Source organism: Lissotriton helveticus, chromosome 9 (genome assembly GCF_964261635.1).
Source record: "Lissotriton helveticus chromosome 9, aLisHel1.1, whole genome shotgun sequence".
NCBI lineage: Eukaryota > Metazoa > Chordata > Amphibia > Caudata > Salamandridae > Lissotriton > Lissotriton helveticus.
In genome coordinates, this window is record NC_136070.1 from 379,166,936 (window position 1) to 379,190,594 (window position 23,659).

The 23,659-nt window shown below is 44.0% G+C and overlaps 1 protein-coding gene across 2 annotated transcripts in view; it reads left to right on the forward strand.

Annotated features, from left to right (window-relative positions):
• VRK1 (VRK serine/threonine kinase 1) overlaps positions 1–23,659 on the forward strand; it is a 288,098-nt gene that overhangs the window by 177,462 nt on the left and 86,977 nt on the right. The window lies entirely within an intron of this gene.

Consider the following 23,659-nt stretch of genomic DNA (forward strand, 5'->3'; position numbering starts at 1 on the left):
TTCGTGTCCACTGTCTCCAGATGATTCATAAGGACTTTGCGAGCTATGCTCACCTCTGCTGCGCTGTCTAGCATTGTCTGAGCCCATTCTCCGTTTTTCAGTTGTGTCCTCAGTATTCTCGGCATTGTTAACTACCTTGATACTGGCTACCTTCTTTTTTGGAAATTGTGATTTCTTTTTCAGTTGAGCAGGTTCCTTGTCTTTGGACTTGGCGTGCTCTTCTGATCGTCCTCTTCTTTCCGATTTCTGCGAGGAATTCTGAAAAGATTGAGAGGGACGTGTATCAATGTCTTGATATCTATCAGGTTTTTTAATATTATCCCTATTTCTAAGGTTATATCTATTCCCAGAGGGTTCACTCTGAGGTGACCTTTGTCTCGGGTTTGGAGATTTCTCTCTTCGCCTAGGAGACCTTCCTCTGGACTGGAATTTCTTTTCTTTAGGATTGGATTGTTTATTTCCATCCCAGTTCTTTTTTGGTGAAGTATTATTAAAAAATATTTTTTCTGGACTTGTAGTCAGTTGCGGTTTTACTGGTATTCCACCTAGACTATCTCTGCCTAGTTCTTCATAGGATTTTTCTATGATTCTGGCAATTTCAGCTGGTTGGTCTGCTATATCTGTCTCTTTTAACCTCTGGCGGATCGCCACGTTTGCTGCTTCACCTTTTATGTTGGCTAGTAATATAGCCGAGACTTGCTTGAAGTCTTTCAGTAATTTCATACCAAGAGTTAAAGCAGGTTCTGGACCGTATTCATCTTGAATTTGTTTTAGCACATCTGGTATCACCGAAATGGATGGAACACCGTGCGTTTTTGTATAGATGGAAGCAAAGACTGTACCCCAAGTGTCACAGTCCTCAATGTGTGGTGCGATTCCCATTGGGAGACATATAGTCAGAATCCTGTGTTTTTCTAATGGGGTGGTGTCAGGAAACACCGCCTCTATTTGGGTAATTTTCTGTGCCAACCAGAATGGTATTTGTTCCCGTTTAGCTGGAACTTTACCTAGGCAGGATTGGATGTTCTGTGGTGTAATTTTATTTGTGTTCCCCTGGTGAGGGGTCAGCTGTGGAAGTTTAATCGCTGGCTGAATTGTTGAAGTCCGCATTACATACTGAACTAATTGTCTGTGAATTTTTAGTAGTTGTTTTAGCTGTATTAACAGCTCTGCTGCAGGCATTCTTTCGATGTCTGGATGTGGTGTGTATCCGGCTAGGACCGGCCACGTTGCTCCTGGTCTTCCTAAAGGACCGAGCCTTGTAATGTGATTGTTATGTATTAGGGCGCCATCAAATAAGAGCAAATGCTCTTGGAATTTGAGTGGTACTTCCACCTCCTCGAAAGGAGTGTACGTTTCAGGAGGTTCCTCTACTTTGTAATAGTGGAAGTACTTTGTTACAGCATTTGCTGCTGGAAAATGTATCCATGTATAGTATACCTCTGTCTGCCGATATTCGTGTGCCTCAATTACGAATATGACTGTGCCACCTCTAGGTGTCAGTCCATTTTCTATAAGTTTTAAGGTTATAGATCTCCTTTTAATGACCGGAATAAGTATTATATCCGCGTCTGCTGCTTGCATGGTAGCATCAGCATCTGCTATTTCAGTAGCTAATCTAATTGCCTCTCTTTCTCCATCACTGTCTCCCATTTTACTGACAGGATGGTATTATTTTTGTTTGCAGATCAGGTTTCTTTATGGAAACAGGGATTAGATGCACAATATTCTGGAACTGTTTTATCCTTCAACGTTGACTAGACCAAGAACCATACATAGGAGTTCCCTCCTGCGAGGTTTTGGAGGATATTATAACCTTTCACCCACTCCAGACGTCTTTGGAGTATTTGGGAAAAGGGGTCTGAGTGAGAAAGCACGACTGAGTTACTCTAAATGTCTTACGTTAGTTTTATCGCCCTTTCCAAACACGTTGGGCGCCATGTAGTGTAGCTCCTATTTTCCCAATAGGCTCTGCGCATTGGAATAGTACCTACAGCAGTAAAGGCCTAGGCCAGACGTTAACTAGGTCTACTACTGTTGAAACTAGACTTAATTTTTGGGTTTGCCAGCTAAGCTCAGAGTTCGCTAGAAACTTTCTCGAATGTTCAAGGAAGGATGAACTCCCCTGATTAGACAAGAAGGGATTTAGTTTCTGACAACCATAGAACATGACAACTTTGCTCTCCCCTAATCAAGAGTCAATCTCGAGAGTCGTGTGAGCACAAGGCAATTATTTTACTCAGTCAGTACGTGCATTCTTAGTCTCATCAGAATGTAGAGAAAAGGAAGAGACGGGCGTGTTCAATAAAAGATGTTATTTATTGATCAGTCTCTTTTCTCGTACAAGAGAAATGGATCGATATTATTGCAATACTTATAGTTAAGTAAAGTGCATACATTAGAAGCAATAGTATAAAATAATACTGTAAAAACATTGATATGGTTTCTGAGCCATATGATGTTTAAAATGATTAAAATATATTTACATACACATATACATTTGACTAAACGTACTCAACTGGTGTTTCTAAATACGCCTACCCCGTGTACCTGACCTAAGTCTAATGCGTGGGCGGGAATAGAAAGTTACAGTTTTAGTTTAAGTTTGTTTTTGCCAAGTGAATAACTAAAGAATTCTCTAGGAGGGGTTATTCAGTTCTGTACCTGGAATTTAGGATGAATGAGGAATGGTATCTCTTTCTCTGCTCTCGATATTCCAGGCTGCCTGCGAGGGCTGCCCAGAAGCGCCGGTGCTGGGTCTCTCGGCTTGAGATAGCAGCGCGTCTCTCAGCGCGTCAGGAAGGCGGGGCTGCTGCCTGCGGGGTCTGCTTCTGCTCTCGGCTTCGGCAAGTATGGCTGCTCCGTCTTGTCACCACGCGTGTGTTTGCATAGGGCAAGGTCGGCAATATTTATACCTTAAAGGTGCCGGGATTGACGTAAGGATGGACATAGGTACGTCAATAAAGATGTCATACGACTTGCTCGTTAGCACATTCTTTACTAAAGTTCTCTGTGAAATCAAAACAATGGCCGCACGGATTATCCAGGTTGTCATAGGTTTGATTTGTTATGAGAACGTCGTATGCCTTATCAGGGGCTGGAGGAATATCGCTTGTCTAATTAGATCTCAAGCGTTATGACCTAATCAGATAACACGTTCCTGTGCCGTAGTGTGACTGCGTCAGATAACGGTATCTGCATCACGGGGGTTTTCTTGCCTCATGGGCTGACTGTTAGTTAACTAGCTAGTAAGTTTAACCAGAATAGGGTCAGGAATAGGGGGATCGAATCAGAACCTATAGAAATACACGACAGTTTCCTAAAAACTGAATAAATAAGGTTTCCTCGGCTAAATTCAACCTCTTTCCACCCATCATGAACAGGTAGAGTTGTAAAGAAATATAATGCGTAACTATTTTTGTTTAGTGCCTACGTATTTGCAGTTTGTGATGACATGGGTGAAATCCATGGGTGAAACTGGAAAGCTACACATTTCTGATAAGTAAACATCATTTGGAATTTAGCAGTGGGGGGCATTTGTGTAGACAGTTCGTGGTTTAAAATATACCACAGGTTAAAATAAAATATTAACAAACTAAGTAGGGTAGAAATAGCTGAAAAGGTTAATCTGTAATTTTTTGCCCCAATGTCAATTTACAAAAGTAATAGACAGCTAAAACCACCAGACACCCCTGGTCGTAAAGATATTTGACATTTGGTGGTTGTCCACAAACTTGCAACATGCAATGCCAACCACTGAGTTACAGCTTTGGTTTAATGATTGTGTACAGAGCATACATCAATTCATATGGTAAAATATAATGAAAGGAAAGAAGGAAACATGCATTTTTTAAATGACTGAAATATGTTGTGTTTATGGTGGCATACTTAGTTAAAAAGATGTTTGAGGTTAATGCAGACTGTTGGACTTGGCCCTTTTTGCAGAGTCATCCCTGAACTTTTTGCCTTCCTCCTGTATTTTTTCCGACCTGTTGTTGGCTGTTTTAAGACTCTAGACACTTTACCACTGCTGATCAGTGCGAACATGCATATGCTCTCCCTATGGTAAATTGTTGTATGGATTCCATGATTGGTTAGTTTGGTTTACTTGTCAGACCCTAGTACAGTGCACTGAGTGTGCCCAGGGCTTGTAAACCAAATGCCGCTAGTGGGCTTGCAGCACTGGTTGTGACACCCACAGAAGCAGCCTGTAAAAGTGTGTCTCAGGTCTGCAATTGCAGAGCCTGTATGCAGTCTGGTACTGCCATGTTGACTGAGCAAGTGCACCCACTTGCCAGTCCCTTAACCTTCCCTTTTCTGCAAATTAGTCACCCCTATGGTAGGCCCAAGGGCAGGGTGCATTGTAGGTTTAAGGTAGGACATGCCCTGGTGTGTGTGGCATATCCTAATAGTGAATTACAGCAATTTTCGTGTTTCACTATTGCAAGGCTCTCTGTTCCCCATAGGCCAGAATGGGCAGTTTGATTATTACATCTTATAATCCTAACTGACTCGGGGAACCAGTCAGAAATTCGGGTTTAGTATGCCTGAACTCAGAATGATAAAATGCATCTTTTAGTAAAGTTGATTTTAACATTCTGTGTTTGAAAATACCACTTTTAGAAAGTAGGTATTTTCTTGTCTAACCATCCAAGCCTGCCTCTACTAGGTTGTGTATTCCTTGTCTGGAGTTTGAGTGACAGGGGCTGAGGAATTCCAGGAGACAGGGTGAGTCAGCACAGGGCTGAATAGAGAGATCTGCATGCAGATGGGTGGGAGTAGTTGCACCTGAGACCTGAATTAAGGCTGTGCCTTCCCTCCACAATGCTGACGCCACCTCCTGTGGTGCCTCAGATGTGCCTGCCCTGCACTGTGAAAGGAAAGAAGGAGTCATGTAAACAGAGTGATCCAGGACTGACCAGAATTGGTTTGGACTAGGCAAAGGCCTCTCTGCCTTTAGAGAACAAAGAAAAAACTGTGTGTAAAAAGGGGGACACAGACCCCAGAACTTTAGATCACTTTTGGGAAACAAGAAGAAAGCTTTTCTGAGGAGAGGAACCAGAGAGACTGAGGAGAGACTATCCCTAAGCGTAAGGGATTGGCCTGCAGTGGTTGCCCAACTACCGAGGAGAGAGGAACTGTGTGTGTACTTTCATCAAGTTGTGAAGGACCTCCAAAGGCTTGAGCAAGAGCGTGCCCCCTAACTGAAGTCTCAAGACTAGTAGACTTCACCAACCTCTGCGCACTGCTTCTGGAAACACTGTTTCAGTAGCCACAGAGGAAGGGAGATGCGACCGGCTCCGACGACTGGCTCTCTGTCCTGACGGCATCGCCCAAAAGCACCATCCGCATCTCGCACTGCAACCCTGGTCACAACGACCGCGATGTCTGACGCTGCCACCACTGAACCGCTGCTTGCACTGTGACCTGTGGGCATCGCACTTCGCACCGCCTCGCTTCACCGAATCGAACTAGTCTGACCGACACTGTCGCTGCTGCTGACTTCGAGTCCCGAGACCGCACCGTGGCTGGTGCCCGGCTCGTGAGCTTCACACACCGCCTTGTTCCACACCGCATCTGGGCTGACCTTCGTCAGCTCCCGACCACCGGCTGCCTCGCTGCAACGCAAACTGCCAGCACCGCATCGAACACCGTTTCGCCCTGCACCGCACGCCTTGGTCTCACCAACGCCGTCCCGACGACATCACCAAGGTGCTGCCTGCACCGCATCGGGAAGACACCGCCCCTGCACCGCTTCCATCTTGCAACACAACCGCGACGGTTGCCACATCCGGCTCGCACACCCGTGCCCACCGCAACGAGTAAAGGTACTGTGACCAAGTCTGTTCACGCTTGTGCTGACCCGTATCGACGCGGTCAGCTGGAATTGCTGGACTCTGTTGTTTTTAACATCGTAGTAGCCGGATTGGGCTACCGACTTTTACAAACCTTGATTTTGAAGTATTCCTACATAGAACCTTATTTTTTTGTGATACAGTATTGTGGATTTTTGTCGTTTGTGGTCTTGTGATAAGTTTATATAAAAATACTTATTTTTATACTACAACTTGTGTGGTGTCCATCTGTAGTATTGTCACTGGGTTACTGTATGTGTTCACAAATGCTTTACACGCTGCCTCGGAGATAAGCCTGTCTGGTCGTGCCAAGCTACCAAGGGGGTGAGCAGGGGTTATTTTAGGAGTGTAGCCCCTTACCCCGACTAGACGCAAGGGTCCCTATTTGCCAAAGGTACCCTCAAATCTAACACAGACGACTAGTTTAGAAAAGTCTAAATTAATTGAAAATGTCTAAATCTAAATGGCCGATTTTAACCAGTGTCTTAATTGGTTCTTCCTTTTTTAAATCCATACATTTTATAGAATCCAATAGTCAGTCCATATTAAGATGTGTTTTTGCACGAATAGAATTACACCAAGGAAACACTGGAGCTGCTTCACAAAGACATGTACGAGTATGTGAAATAGTACTCCTTTAGTCCTGCTTTATGTACTGGAGTACTAATTCACATATTCTTAAATACGTTTGTGATTCTGGTCCCACTGTGCGTTACAACATGTACTATTGAATATAGAGAAGAATTTGGTTCCATCTAATCCTCTTAGTTTGACTGAGAGCATCAAAAAATATAAAAACTGAACTACTCCTATGAATAAAAAGTAAAGTTTGACTTCTTTTTCTCTTCGTAATGTGATACAAAGTGTGCCTATCTTTATGAAAACTCCACAATTAATAATTTTGAAGCAACAAGGGCAGTACCACCAGTGTACTAATTTTATTTAGGTGTTTTATGTGGTGGTGGTGTTCTGTGTTACAGCTACCAAATAGTGAAGGGGTCGTTGTAAGATGTAAACTAGTTGCAAGTGGCATGAAATGTATTAATCTCAGAAAACTCTAGAATGAACTTACCCAAGTACCTCTTTTCACTTCAGCTCTCGGCTTAAACTCTCAGCTACCTCACTATGAAACGTTTCATCCTCCACATCACAACAAACAGAATTTTCTTACCAAACAACAAAAATGATCAGCACATCTTACAGACCATTTTGGAAATTGCATCATTCCCTTATGTGACCTGATATAAATCAAGTTGTTCTTGTTTTTATCTGTCTCCAGGTGGCATTTGGCCGTGTTAATCAGCAACAGTTAAAGAAGCCTTGGTTAGAATGTAGATAGATGTTGTAGTAAGTATTCTGCTTGGCTGTACATTCAAAGGATATTTGGCAGCTTAACGGAGTGCTTCAATGATTTCAAAGTTAGGCAAGGAGTAAACGGTCACTGTCCCATTTTGATTGGGAGATTGTACAGTTGTGTTGTGCACAGAGAGTCCTTTGAAGGCTGTGAAGAAGGCCAATCCCACTTTTTGCAGGTGACACTGTTTTATTATCTGATACTTGTAAGCGGATACAACCCTTATTTAACCCCATGGCTGCTAAGCCTTTCCCTCCTAGAATGCGGAGCCCTTTTTTTGTACTGTTTGGGATAGTTTGCGCTTAGACCTCAATAACATTATTTTCCACATAAGGTATTCACGCTAAATTTACATCCATTTTTTCCCAAAGTCCTAGGGATTCTAAAAGTACCCAGGATTTGTGGGTTCCCTTGGAGGGGAGTGAGAAATAGCCAAAATATAACATTTGTCCCCCGTGCCACCGCGCCTCTGCTGTACCATTTAAATCAAGCCCCTTTTAACTGCAAGGTAACTGCAATTGTGATTGCCTATAGAATAGTAAAATATAGCAATATTAGGTGTTTAAAGAAGAGGTCTGACAAGTTGTGGGCCTGGGGTCACTGCACCTGCTGCACCATTCAAATCATCACCCTGTTGTCTGCAAGGTAACTGCACTTGTGATTGCCTGTTTAGTTTGACAATTTAGCAATATTTGGGGTTTAGTGGGATCCCTAGAGATTTTGGCTGTGGTACCACTGCACCTGCTGCACCATTCAAATCAAGTCCCTTTTAACTGGAAGGTAATTGTGCTTGTGGCTTCCTGTTTAGTAGTGAAATATAGCAAAACCAAAGGGGATGATAGACGAAACAAGCGTCCTGGGACCATGTTCTGGCTAATCAGCCAGGCTAGCTGGATTCCAGTGGCAAAGTGAGCAAGGGACCCACGTCTGGGCATACCCTGCCAACTTAGGGCGAACAAAGCAAAACCAAAGTGGATGATGGACAGAGTGTTATACATTGCAAGCACTCTCCCCCAGTCAACTTATCTGGGTGGTGGAGTGAGCTCAAGAATGATGATGGATTAAACCCAGATCAGTTGACTGGGGGTTAGTGCTTGCAATATTCAACACTCCGTCCATCATCCCCTTTGGTTTTGCTTTGTTCGTCCTAAGGGGTTATTTTTTCCCTTCTAATACATGGTCATCCCATCACCCTTTCCACAATTTGCTTAAATCAATGGTGTTATGCGGTTTCATATGAACGCACTGGTATGTCTGTGACAGAAGAACAAAAATAAAATCTGTAGTGCAAAATTAAAACCAATAAACGACAGCAAGTAACTTGTTGGAAATATTATATACCAACAGTTTAAGGCAAAATAGATTTTAAAAAATGCTGTTGCTCAAAATGTGTAGAAACATGCAGTGATTCATTATTTCCGGTAATTACCTATAATGCAAAAAATAAACATGTTGTCGTAAATATTTCGTTTCTGCTGATCATTGTTCGTTGAAGGAAGAAAAACAAGCATTAGAAATGCAATAGGTCTCTGATTTTTTTGAGTTAGAGGTAATGGCATTGTAAATGGCAATGTGTTTTATCCATGTGTTCACCCTGCACACTCATACACTGCAGTCACTGTCACTCCGCAGTCACTATCACTCTGCAGTCACTTTGCACTCAGTCACTCTGGTACTCGCTCTGCACTCAGTCACTCTCGCACTCAGTCACTTTGCACTCACTCTGCACTCAGTCACTCTGGCACTCACTCTGCACTCACTGTCACTCTCGCACTCACTCTGCACTCACTGTCACTTTCTCACTCACTCTCGCACTCACAGTCACTCTCGCACTCACAGTCACTCTCGCACTCACAGTCACTCTCGCACTCAGTCACTCTCGCACTCAGTCACTCTCGCACTCAGTCACTCTCGCACTCAGTCACTCTCGCACTCAGTCACTCTCGCACTCAGTCACTCTCGCACTCAGTCACTCTCGCACTCAGTCACTCTCGCACTCAGTCACTCTCGCACTCAGTCACTCTCGCACTCAGTCACTCTCGCACTCAGTCACTCTCGCACTCAGTCACTCTCGCACTCAGTCACTCTCGCACTCAGTCACTCTCGCACTCAGTCACTCTCGCACTCGGTCACTCTCGCACTCAGTCACTCTCGCACTCAGTCACTCTCGCACTCAGTCACTCTCGCACTCACAGTCACTCTCGCACTCACAGTCACTCTCGCACTCACAGTCACTCTCGCACTCACAGTCACTCTCGCACTCAGTCACTCTCGCACTCACAGTCACTCTCGCACTCAGTCACTCTCGCACTCACAGTCACTCTCGCACTCACAGTCACTCTCGCACTCACAGTCACTCTCGCACTCACAGTCACTCTCGCACTCACAGTCACTCTCGCACTCACAGTCACTCTCGCACTCACAGTCACTCTCGCACTCACAGTCACTCTCGCACTCAGTCACTCTCGCACTCACAGTCACTCTCGCACTCACAGTCACTCTCGCACTCACAGTCACTCTCGCACTCACAGTCACTCTCGCACTCACAGTCACTCTCGCACTCACAGTCACTCTCGCACTCACAGTCACTCTCGCACTCACAGTCACTCTCGCACTCACAGTCACTCTCGCACTCACAGTCACTCTCGCACTCACAGTCACTCTCGCACTCACAGTCACTCTCGCACTCACAGTCACTCTCGCACTCACAGTCACTCTCGCACTCACAGTCACTCTCGCACTCACAGTCACTCTCGCACTCACAGTCACTCTCGCACTCACAGTCACTCTCGCACTCACAGTCACTCTCGCAGTCACTCTCGCACTCACAGTCACTCTCGCACTCAGTCACTCTCGCACTCACAGTCACTCTCGCACTCACAGTCACTCTCGCACTCACAGTCACTCTCGCACTCAGTCACTCTCGCACTCAGTCACTCTCGCACTCAGTCACTCTCGCACTCAGTCACTCTCGCACTCAGTCACTCTCGCACACAGTCACTCTCGCACACAGTCACTCTCGCACACAGTCACTCTCGCACTCAGTCACTCTCGCACTCAGTCACTCTCGCACTCAGTCACTCTCGCACTGTCACTCTCCACTCACTCTCCACTCACTCTCCACTCACTCTCCACTCACTCTCCACTCACTCTCCACTCACTCTCCACTCACTCTCCACTCACTCTCCACTCACTCTCCACTCACTCTCCACTCACTCTGCACTCACTCTGCACTCACTCTGCACTCACTCTGCACTCACTCTGCACTCACTCTGCACTCACTCTGCACTCACTCTGCACTCACTCTGCACTCACTCTGCACTCACTCTGCACTCACTCTGCACTCACTCTGCACTCACTCTGCACTCACTCTGCACTCACTCTGCACTCACTCTGCACTCACTCTGCACTCACTCTGCACTCACTGTCACTCTCGCACTCACTCTGCACTCAGTCACACAAATTCAGCGTTTTCTTGCCGCACAAATATACCCCCTTGCATCTTTGTTTTTGGTTAAAGGACAGGTGTTCAAAAAGTAAAACAGATATGCAGACGAACAGAGTATAATACGCTCTTTATTAACAGTATTCCGGGCTGGGGGGGGGGGGATCCTGCCTTACTCCAGTCTTTGCCTCATGTGAGCCATGCCACAGCTCAACACAAAACAATTACACCACATAGCATGTTAACACTCTGTGTGTGTGTGTGTGTATCTATATATAACATGCATTTATTTATACATATATATATACACACACACACACACACAAATTCTTTCTCCGTGTTGCCGTTTGAGTTCCTTCATAGGGAAGCACAGGGAACCCCACAGGAGTGCCTTATGTCAGAGCAGCCGACACATAAATACTCCAGTGTCTACTCTGTGGATGCTGGAGACACGAGCCGCCCTGGCACAGCCGTGCCGCATGTGCCTGCACTTCTGCCGGCGTCAAGGGGTGCTCGGGCGCGCAGCTCATGGGGACCGCAGGATGCTGAACCGCGCACAATTTAGGCAAAATGCATGCGTCCGAGCCGTGCATATGCATTTTCTCGCCCTTGTATATTTCTCTAAGCACGTGCTCACGAGCGGAGATAGTCCTGAGCACTCCAAATTGCAATTCACCTGTCCACGGTGTTTTCTCACACATGTTTTTTTGTCACAATGGGTTTTCCTTCCCTGGCTTTCGAGGTCCCCTTGGGTGGCTCGGATCGTCTTTTCGGGGCTCCAGACATGTCTCCCCAAGTTAGGCGGGCCGAAGCAACAGCTGCTTGCACCTGGTAACAGTGTGCCTTAAAAAACACTGTGCACGGGGAAGTGACTTTGAAGCATGCGTGCACACGTGCATCTTGTAGGAGAGTGTACTTTGCAAGTATGTGGGAACACGGGTATGGAAGTGGTCCTTGAAATGATGGTTCATGAGATATGGAAGTGCCCTGAAAGTATGTGTGAATAAGGGCACATTGAACGAGTGTGCATCTTGAAAGTTTGCGTGCGCCCGCAGGGCACACAGCTATCTCCAGGAGGTATGTTTTCATATGTCCACCCGGTGCAGGTGTGAACAGAGTAAACCATCTTATGTGCGGTTTGTGAGGAACGTCCATGTACCTTGGAGGTGCACGTGTTTTCCGCGTATGGTGTGTGTGTGTATCCTGAAAGTGTTTTCCCATCATAATGGGGGGGGGGGGTGCTCTTTTCGACCCAAGTGTGCTCACCCCAAATGTCCGGTGCGCGTTTATGAACGATGGTGGTGTGGGCGCACGCGCATCTATGCATCTACCAGGGGTGTGCCTGAAAGTATGTATTCATGTGTCCACCTTGTAGGAATGGATGGATGGATGAGGGTGAACGTTGGATATGTGTTGTGAGTACCTTAAGAGGTGAGCAAGCGGCTGGTGGCCGTGTGCATCTGTGTGAGTAAACCCTAAAAGTGCTCTGGCTGTTTATGGGCGAGAGTGTGCCTTTATGCGCGTGTATGCTGACTAAATGCGTTGTCTGAATTATAGTGCACCGAAAGTGAGAGCGGTGTGTGTGTGTGTGCTCATTGGAGCGGTGTGCGTGCGCCTTTGAACTGTGTGTGCACGCCTTGAAAGTGTCTTTGTGCACACTAAACTGCTGTATGTGTGTTTAAGTGCGCGGCCATGAGCCTTGGGCGCAAGATGTGTGTGCTCGTCTAGAAATGTACATGTGTGCGCCTCGCAGGTGGGTGTTTGTCTGTGAGCCCAGAATGTGTGACTTTTGTGCATAGTGAAAGTGTTGATACCCCCTGAAAAGCAATGTATGTCTGTGCGTGCCCATAACCGTATGCGTGCCCATAACCGTGTGCGGTGCCCATAACGGTGTGCGTGTGGCAGCTGGGTGCGCGTCTGCGCCTAGTATCCCGTCCATAGCCAACATGAAAGGCCACGAGGCGGCGGCATCGTCCTCACAGACAACTGAGAGGTCAAAACGTGAACACACATTAACCTCCTATCTGACACTAATTATGCTGGTGTCTAGACGCTCCTCTTAGCATCCACTGTAAACTTTAATGCACAGCAAAAACAAAAAAATAGGCAATCAATATGAACATGAAATATCTCATGAATTCCAGTAATGGTTTCATTAAAAACAAAACAAAAAAAGTCATTCATGTTACTTCATCAACTTTATTCTCTAGTGTTCGGAGAAAAAATAATCATTTTAGACTTCCCGTGTATAGAACCCACACTGTGCCTTTCCGTCTCGTTTAACATCTCAAAAGATGCTGTGTGTTCGGCAGCGGAGTCTCACAGCTGTGTGTGTGTATATCTGTGTGTGTTTCTATGTGCGGGTGTGCGTGATACGGGACGAATGCCATCTGGTGGTTGCCATGCGTAATAGACGTCGAAGTGTTTCAATAGCCTCAAGGATGAAAAAAAAATCAGCATCTGTCTTCTTACCGCGGCCCCTGACAGCCGCGATAATTGAAGAAATATGCCCTTCTCGTGCGCGTGTCCGCACGGAATATGCACTAGGCGGAGCAACTCTAACGCCTATGGCCTATTGCGTGCTGCCTTGTAAAAACACAGGCATGCGAGGCCCAATTGCCATGCAGCTGCCAAAAAAAAATCACGAGCTTTCTGGAATTCATGGGTGCGATTTTCGAAGCCCTCACAAAAGGACTCAAGCCACGCCCACTTCGTGGGACGTAGGCCGAGCCCTAAAAACGACCAGAAGAACTGTTTAAACTTCAGCTCTTAATTATGCTCTGTGACCTGCATTTTTCCTTGCCTGCTTACTCTAGCAGGAACCAATATGATATCAGAACTAAAAAAGAATAGCTTATTATTGTTGAGCAAGTATGTAATTTTTTTTAAACAGGTGACTTAGAGACGTCACAAGTCGCCTGTCCGAAACTAGAGAGGTACATTTGGATTGCAAGGTTCCATGCATTGTTTTTTTTATTTTCCCTATGATTTTGAGCTTGATATGCCCTCTCATGGACAGCGCAGTATTAACAGTGAATTTGCCTCAATTTTGCGAGATCTGGTCAAATTTCATAATTATTTGTCCAAACGACATGACCTAGAAAGACCCACATGTGTTTCACTTTGCTGTACTCCGGACGTTCAGGGAAACACTTCCTATTAGCTTTTCAATATTTATCTTTATCCATTTCAGGACTTGTTATATTGAACAAATTTGTTAGAAAAAATAAATATCTCCTCATTTTCGATTATTTCTTCCGGTTGCAACAACATATTGATGGGAATTTGCCCTAATGTATAGTCCTGAAAGTGCTGATAGAGACCTATAGTTTGTCTGGGGACCCAAATAGATCAAACATGTACAAGTGTTTAAACAATCGAACACCTACTAAAAAAAAAAAACTCCGGCTCAGAGAGTTAACATCAAAGCAGTGAAAGGATTACAGGGCACACGTATGTTGCATAATTATGTAAAAGCCCCATCTCTTGCCTCATCATGCAGAATTCCGTAAACTCATGAAACCCATACTTTTCAAATAAGATTCAAGTAAGCCCTTTATTATCATATCAGGCATAACAAATGCCACTTTTTCTCTATTCAGTGCTCTTAGGTGACCGGGGCGAGTGACGTGGGCATAAACAACATTTTCTAGGCTAATAAATAAACTTGATTGTTGACTGAAAGTTCACATCTGAGCTGTTAAATGTTTCTGTGAACCAGCACAATGGGTATAGATTTGCTTTCAAGCCTATTGCAGCCAGGGTTCTCTTTATTTTTTTCCCTGTGTACTTGACTTTCATAGCTGTGTTTTTATTTTGTTCTACTGTCTGAGATGGGGCAGCTGCTGGACCCCCAGCCTTTTTGAATTGTGGTAAAAGAAAACTATTCCGCATCGAAAGCAGGGAAATGGGCTGTTAACTATCATTCTCTCAGCATCCGTAAAAGCAATACGCCCTTGCAATATTCTTCCTTTTAATTTTAGTAAGAAGGAACAAAAGTGTCCGTGCCTATTCCCACCTAATGCATCACAAATCTGCTGACATGCTAACCTTGGAGCCTCGGCTGGCGTTAATCAGGCCTGTGCACCGGCAGGAAAGATGTACCTAATGCACTCCATCAGTGCAGTTTGCATATGGAAGTTCTCGCAGGGGAGCTGCCCTGTGCCAGCTGAGGGTTACCTGCCCACTGCAGTTATTGTATGTAATTATCGAACCAATCTGTTCAGCCCAGCGGGGTTTTGATGGTAATCGTAAGCTGCTATTCAGAGAGGAACGATGTAATGTACTCTTCTCTTCTTCCATCAGCAATATGCCGATACAACCACTTTAAAAATAACTGTTCTCCCAAAACATTGTTGCTTAGCAATTGGTAGTTTCAGATGCATTTGCCCGTCTATGTGCCAGAACTGGATTGCAGACATGTAGAGGGCTGTTGGGAAGTTGTCTTCTTGCCTTTCGCTGCAAGCAATTGAAGACCTGCTTTGTTTTGTTCTTTTATGGGTGTCTTCTGCCTTGTAGGGAATTCTGTATCTATTGTTTGTTAGAGGGAAGTTTGGACTGGAGCAGCGTCTATCCGAATTTCCTTTTTTAATCTGTATTTGTTTAAAGCCAGATTTTTCTTTTCTTTTGATATAGTATGTGTTTGTACAGATGTCAGAGTACTATTTACTTGGTGATTTCCTAACTTATTAAAGTAGGAGATTTTATTTTCGTTAACCTATTTTATTGAAAGTGGCAACATTTTTTTCCTGTTGTGGCTTGAAAATTGGTGAACTTCGAATTCTTAAATAAACATAGATGTGCTTTTTTTGCTTGCCTCAGTGGAGGGCTTCCCTTACAATTGGTCTTGAAGTTAACGTTTTGGTGAAACTTTTTTAAACATAGGGAGCATACATTTTATGTGGTTCTCACCCAAACCATGTAGATTTGTACAAGTTCCACAAAATTGGGTCAAGGCATCTTTGCTTTGATTGTGTCTCATTGTAAACATTGCTGTTGCATAAAGGATTGATATATTGCTATTTCCGTGTATATTGACTCACGCTAGGTCAGGCGTGTGAGTTGAGGCATGCAATACCCACCTTGTTGCAATCTTTACCAAAACAAATTCCAGACAGGGAGTATTTCTCCATTCCAGAGTTCATTTGCTAAGCTGCAGTCCTCCATGGGTAAATGATTAGCTTCTGTAGATTGTCTTCTCTTGTTTATTTCCTCCTACTTTTCCTTCTAGGTTTGCATGCCACTGCATAGCTTGTGAGGGAAGGCGGGGAATGTGAGGGAACGATCTGCATGTGTACCTTATTACATCTAGTATAATTCCAAATTATGAAGAGATGAATTTTTCAAGTGTGGGGTCACTGGACTCACAATTTAAAATCACAATTTATGGTGATGTTCGATTTTAAGTTACAATTTAGCAAATGCTACTTAGAAACCTGGGTTGGGTGTCTCCTGGCCTTTGTGTAGTACCTCTAGACAGCCACACACAAAGGAAGCTTAGGTATGTCTTGACGGGCCATCCTGGATGATGGGAGAGATGAGCTGGGCACACCCTCCTACTTTCACCTGAATAGGCTGTGCCCTGTCCACACACATTGCTTCATACAGCCCTGTAATGAGTCTGGAGCCAGGGCAGACAGGGAGGACCTCTGTACGCTTCATACTTTCTTTGAAGTCTTCCCCACTTCAAAGGCACAACTGGATATAAGCACTAGACACCTTGCAACATAACTTCAGTACACTTCTGGACCTGTGACTACTCTGCCTGGAAGAACTGCTGTGCTGCTGAAAGGTAAGCCACTCTGCTGGTCTTCTGCTTTGCTGGCCTCTTGCTTTGTTGAGTTGTCCTGCTGCTTTCCTGCCTGGGTAAAAAAGACAGAACCTACATCACCGGTCTCCGAGCCTTCTACGGCGCTACCCCAAGGATTTGGAACTCTCTTCCACCGGAAGTACGCAGAATCTCCTCAATAACTGCTTTCAAACTGGAAGCCAAAAGGTTCTTAACCGCTTCAGCGCTACCGCGTTTACCTGCTGTGCGCGCAAAGAGGAGCAAATGGCTTGTTTGTGACAAAGCCAGCTCGTCATGAGCGCAGGGCAGGTAACGCCCATGACGAGCTGGCTTTGTCATTAGCGTCGAAGTGGTTAATGTTTACCTTATCATGGCCCAGGATCATTTGCTTAATCATTTTTCCTTCAACCATTGTACCCTCATATGATGCTGCCCTTCTTTACCGCATTGTGTGTCCCCTTTCGTAGCCCGTTATATTTATGCTTATCGTATACTCTCCTTGACTCTCTTGTTTGGGAAACAAGCGAATATTCCTATTGTGTATTCCAACTTAACGTCAATATTGGATCTATGCTCTTCTTTTCACACGTGTACCCCCCTCGTACTCTGCTACATACCCGTTTATGGTACTACTGTCCTTGATTAATTTGTTTGGGATTTTTGCGATTATTAGTCTGTACTTATACATGTATTCCTGTTGTGTAATCTTTTCCCCTTGGCGATATTGGCTTCATGTCCTTCCTTCCTTCCTTTGTAAAGCGCCCTGATATCCTTCGGGATCTTATTTCCCCTATATAAAACTTTATAAACAAATTTGCACCCAGAGTGACTCAAAGGGCTTTCTAGCTTGGCTCCTGTTCTAAGTCTCAGGGATATCAAAGACTTCAACTATCTGCATCTGAACTCTACAACTGTGAGTCTGCCGAGCCATGTGGTGCCACCCCAGTCCTGGACCCTTGAAGGTGAGGCCGAAGGTGCTTCTACACCCACTACACATGCATCATCATCGGAACTGGCACATCTTTGCCTTTGTGTGGGTCAGGACCAGCGCATCCTCGTTGTTGCTGGGAACGAACCAGGCACATCGCCTTCTGAACCAGCTTGTTGCCTTCAGAATAATCGCATCGCGTACTGCTGGAGCAGCAGCCATGTATCGCATTCGGAACCAGCGTGTTACACTCCGAAATTACACACGGCTGCAGTAGTGTGGAGAAAATCGACACAGCTCTTCCACGGCATGACTTGACACAGCCACATCGCTCTGGCTGCAACTTACATCTTCGTCGACGGCAATGCATTCCAGATCAAGTTACTTTGGTTCAGGGGGCCCAAGTGGGTCCCTGTATCGGGCCCACAGTCCATCGCGATAGGCCTAAACATTTGACTTTGCCCCGGTCCAGTGCAGCCACATAATCCACTTAAGAGCTTTTTGCTTTTAAGCACTATTTTACATGTATTCTTTAAAAATTCATATCTCAATTTCTACTTGTTGATTTTTTGCCGTTATGGTCTTATTTTATTCATAAAATTGTTCTCTGTTCTTCTAACCTGGTGTGGAGTATTTTTGTGGTGTTTTTACTGTTACTATTTGGGGCGTTGCAGAAATACTTGCCTCTTAAGTTAAACCGGACTACTCTGTGCCAAGCTACCAGAGGGTAAGCACAGGATAATTTAGGGTGTTTAGAGACTTACCCTGACTAGGATTGGGGTTCCTGTTTGGGCAGGGTGCATACTTCTGCAAACCAAAAACCCAATTTCTATCATAATGAAAAAGAAAACATTTTGCAGAATCGCCAGTTATGGGGAAAACCAAATAGGTTAGAAAGTCACGTTCAATAGGTTACCTTGGCTTAAAAGTACTTACGTTTTGTGAAGATACCTTATTACCCCCCTTGGGCCAAATCATTCATCAAAGCAGTAGTGTCCCATTTGCATGCATTCCTGGCAGACGAGGCAACCAACAATTCATCAATGCACTGGACAAATGCAGATCTGTGAGTGAGGAACAGGGGTTCTACATCCTTGTGGATAGCTTAACAGAAAATTATGACTGTATACGCTTGTGGGATTCTTTCTCATCAAAATACCAAGTTTTTTAAATCTGAAAGGCAAAACATTTTGGCTGTCTTCATGCAGTCGTGTGGAGAAGAATGTGGAACACAAATCAATAACGGTAAACCCTTCTGCTGAATGCAACCACATCTCATATTGGACGTAGAGTGCATTATCTTGGGACAAATTACACATTGCGGCTGCACCTTTTCCTTCAAATATTGCATCACCGTCTTAGATGTTTCCATTATTACCAATGAGGACTCAAACTTGGTATCCACGTGCTGCGGTTACGCTTCTAGCGCCCAGAGATACCTTACAACGGTACCACAGGTCTTTGGTTACCACGATAGAAAACAATGCATCCAAATCTGACCACAATAATTTGACAGTTGTTATTCTCTCTCCCTCTATATACCACTTCTCTGGGTTTCCCACAACTCGGGTAATCTTTTGTATATCACTAAAAGTCCTACTTGGCCAATATCACATGAATATATAGTGGTTGCTCATCTGGCCCCTGTACATCTCAGCGGAAACGTCTGCTCAATCCACTCAAGCAATTGCATTTCTGGCAAATCACTTTCATCATCGGAGCCGATCGCCTCATCCTCAGCACCCCCTCTACTTCATTCCCCCTTCAATCATTCTACATCCTTTCACTGCCTATCTTTTGTAACAGAACCTCATGCGAATGATACAATGTTGATCAAAAAAATTTCTTCACTTTGGTTAATTTTAACAAATATGACGAGCGTATCCTCTCTTTCTTCCAATACCTATCCCCCCCATATATTCAGCCTGATTATTAAGGTGGGGATACACACCCTTGCCTGACCACAGGCCTGTAATATTAATTCAACAAATTGATCTTTACTTAAACCTTCCCATGCTGGCTTTTTCACGTGGCATTTAACATAATACATTAAAGATTTATTTTTCTTTTCTAGCAAGTTTTGCATTACAATTTCAGGCACATAGGGGGAGGAGGGGAGGGGTGAGCATTCAACAAATTTTTTTCAATAAGACAGTCTGTCAACCTCCGGCACCTCAGGAGCCGAAGGTTGCCACCACTGAAAGATACAATCCAGTTCCTTCTGCAACATCTCGCCATCAATCCTTTTGTTTCTGCAGAGCTTCCTTTCTTATCCAGCCAGAATCTTGCACGCCTGTTCCTTTATCTTACTCTCATTCACTTTATCTGGCTTACGATGTTCCCACTCACTTAGTCCCTCGGCCTTTGCTGATCAATGTAATTTCTCTGCCCTTCATGCACATCCGCAAATATAGCAAGCAATTTACCTCAAACAAACCCTTTTCAGGAAATTGCTATATCAAGTCCTTTTGGGTAAGGGCATGCCATTCTTTCAACCATAAACAAGTATGCACACCAACCTTTATAAGCATTTCGGGGGTTGGCTGTCCCTGGTCTATCCTGCCTTTACTTACCCATGAGTTAAGCTTGGGGGATCTACCGCTGATACACCTGTAGGCAAACAGCCCCTCCTAATACATTTCCACACTCGCAACCTACAAGGGAAAAACCTGGTGCTTTTCATCTATCTTTCCTGCCTGTGAGATTACCTGGATATGGGTAAGGTTCTAAATCGCATCTGCCTATAACCTATAATTGACTGTCATACCCTTAATGGACTTACCCCTTTGGCACACACACTTGCACGCCTGTGGAGGAACCGCCTCTCTGGTGAAGGAAAACACATACTTTTCCTTCACCAGTCTCCTCTTACCCATTTGTTCCATGGTGATCGAGAAGGAACAATAAAACTGGCATGCCTTTCACCAGCGACCTGACTGCAATCCATTTATTCCTTGGTTAACCCTTACATCCTGTCCCCTGTCCTACGCCTCTTGTTGCTTTCAAAGAACCACAAGGGATATGCACAAGCCATTTTCCAATGGAGCCAAGTCAGGCCTACAAAAACAGACATCAGATATTTAGGGGGATATCCCTCTGTCTCTGCCGGATTTACCGCGACTTGGCTCACCCTAATACAATGACAAGTGCTGATGGCATGCCCACATTCTCCACCAAACTGTCATCCCCGAGTTCTTAAACTGAATTCATTAGCAGGATTGTACTTTATGAGTAAAGTTTATTCAGCTAAATGACACGCAACGCACCAATTCTTAAGCAGTGTACGACGCCCTCAGCCATGGAAAATTGCCCATCAGTTTAGTTCTCAAGCAATGCATACATTTGTACATTCTTTAAATGTGTAACAGCTCCTTCCTGGTACAATCAGTACTATTAGCAAAACAGTGTATTCTTCTCACTTCAAATGCAACCATGACAAAAATTTGCAAAGGTTAGAACGCGACATCCATATCTCACTCCCTAGTATTCCCATGCCATCAGTAGCTGAGCTTTGCAAAATCGGATTTTAATTTAGTCACTAAAGCCTCTCCGTGTTAGTGCTGCAGCAGTGTGCCCATGTGTTTAATACAAAATCACATGCGTACAGGAAAAAACACCCTGTTCATAGCCAGTGAAGAGCTACATCTCTTTTGAAAGGACTGCCCATCCATCGATACCTAAAAGATTGAGTTGTTCAGGCCTCTGCCATGCTGTTGTCATACAAGACTGTCTTTCCTTATGAAGTGGCTTTTGACAGGACTTTCAAAATTCTCTTGAAGGCCATAAGACCATATCCAGGTTATTAATTAATGTTGGATTGCTGCGTGTGTTATGAAGGCGTTCCCTCCACTGGAGTGGATATAGTCTCTATAATACACTAGTTGCTACGGATAATTCTAACTTGCAAGCACACTGCTTTTTGTACAAGTGTAAAAATTAAGTTTATGAAGATAAAATCAGACAGTCTGATTTTTAAACTGACGTTACTTATCACATCCAATTAGAATGATCCCCACGATATAAAATGTGATAAATAACTATGCAATTATGAAGAACGCTTACTTGAGGCATTAGTGTTTTTGACACAGCTTATTGGTTCCATAGTGCCTTTAAACCTGAGAGCTCAGGTTTTATAATAGTTTCTTTGACTTTCTTACGTGGTTAACTCAATTTGCTTCCCATTTAACCGTGGACAGAATGTCTCTGGTGCATGGTGTCTTCTGTATAAGGAACATTCCACAGGATCTAGCCTGAAAAACGTCATCTCCTGTTCAAAAGTGTTCAATGAATCATACTCCGAGTACAGATGTGGTGGAAAAGATTGCACTGCATTTTGTGCATTGTCTTTATTTGTACGTGATATAAAGGTCTTTGCAGTAAAGGTGATTTTGCTGGTACGTCTGAGCTTCCATTCTCTCCGTCAGTCAACATTTAAATTCTGCCTCCTGCACTTCACGTTTGCCCCTCCTTTTCCTCCTTGCTTTCAAAAGCTTCACTCAGTTCAGAAATTAGGGTTTCTTTTGACTTTATGAATTCTCTGGATGCCTAAGCCACCTATGCTTTTCAAATGACTGATATCTGGGAGCTCCGGAGTTCTTTTTTGTCCTCTTTCAAGTTGCTGATAGCCACAGTGATTCTAATCCTCGAAAATAGGCAGGTAAGTCTTCAGACACATGCTTGTTTGCTTCCTGTGTGTCGGAATGTTACTCTGGTTGCCATTTACCCCACAAGGAATCGCACACATGCTGATGGGGCCCAAGCGACCTGCAGTGTTTGCTTTTTTTAAAGACATGATTTACATGATCGTCAAGCCGGATGCTTCATGCAGGTCTTGTATGCTGGCTTTAAAAGCAGGTGTTCAGTAGATAGTCCATGGAGTATTTGATTCTTAACAATATCCTCTGCTCTGCTATTTTTTCTTATGCTTTTTAATCTTCCCAGTCATAGACTGGAGCAAATCAAGTAGGGTCGATCTATATATAGATTGATTAGCATTGCATTCTAGTTAGAATATGTGTGCTATTTGTGTGCCTTATCCTGTCATAAATTCAGTGCTGCTCAAATCAAGTAGGGTCGATTGTATATCGGAGCAGTTTCATGTATGTATAGTCTTTCGTTCGCCCCACCTCTCTAATTATGAACCGCTCGTCTTCCTCGCTCTCTGAGGTTAAAGCTGTACATTCATTGCCTGGAGGGATGGAACTGAGCATGTTGTGTTTTTTGTTGCTTTAGCTAGCGCTCTAACCTTATGTTTGTCTGCAGCACTTGCCATTAGTTCACATTACTGTTACCCAACTGAATGTTATTAGTTTTCAGTTCTCGCTACAGAGATTTAGCTGCCTGAAACGTTAAATGGAATAATTGTTTTCTTAAAAAGTGGAACTAGAAGTAGTAGCCCTTTAACGCCATTGGCTTCCTTCTGTTTTTTGTAGTTGTACTTTGCTTTGATGGGTTGTCCATCAAGGCTGTTGTGTTTTGTGAATCATTACATTGTCTCATTTGTGTTCCAGTTCGGTTTTGGCAATGGGGCACGGAGTCGTTTTAAAAAAAATTTTTTTTTTTTACTTTAGGTGTCACAAGACCTGTGACTTGTAACGCAGAGCAACTGTCCGTTCTGTGATGTATTTACTTTATTGGTAAAAATACACTTTATATTGCTGATTAGCATTGCATTCTAGTTTAGAATATGTGTGCTATTTGTGTGCCTTATCCTGTCATAAATTCAGTGCTGCTCAGTAGCTGCCCATGTGTGTTAGTTTTGTTTCACGGCTTTTTCTGTTCAGAGTAAATATGAGTACACATTTTTTTTTCTTAAAAAAACACTAAAATATACTGGTCGTTTGTCAAAATTATCCATTATGCAATATTTTGCGGTGTAATGCTTTTAGGATACAATGCAAATTTGAGCTACCCACCCCCCTTTTCTTTGAAAGTGCATTTTAACTCTTGTTCAGAAAAATTACTTTGTCGGTTTGATATCGAAGATGCTTTTACCATTCATGGCAAAGTTGTTGTAGTCTGTGCTTACTTTAAAGGGCATTTAGTCAGACTCCTTCAAACACTGGTTTCTTTTTCTCCTGAATTTTCAGGCTTTGCTGCGAAAACCCATCAATTGCATCTTGTTTCACTCAATAGTGGTATTGTAGTGCCAACATTTCTCTTTCAGTTGTTTATGTCCGTCCACCTCCATTGACATTCATGAGGCAATTTTACTTCTGAAATCAGATGGTGAGCAGCCCAGTAGCACTGGGGAGACAAGGACAAAAGCTTCTGAGAAATAGAGGCCACA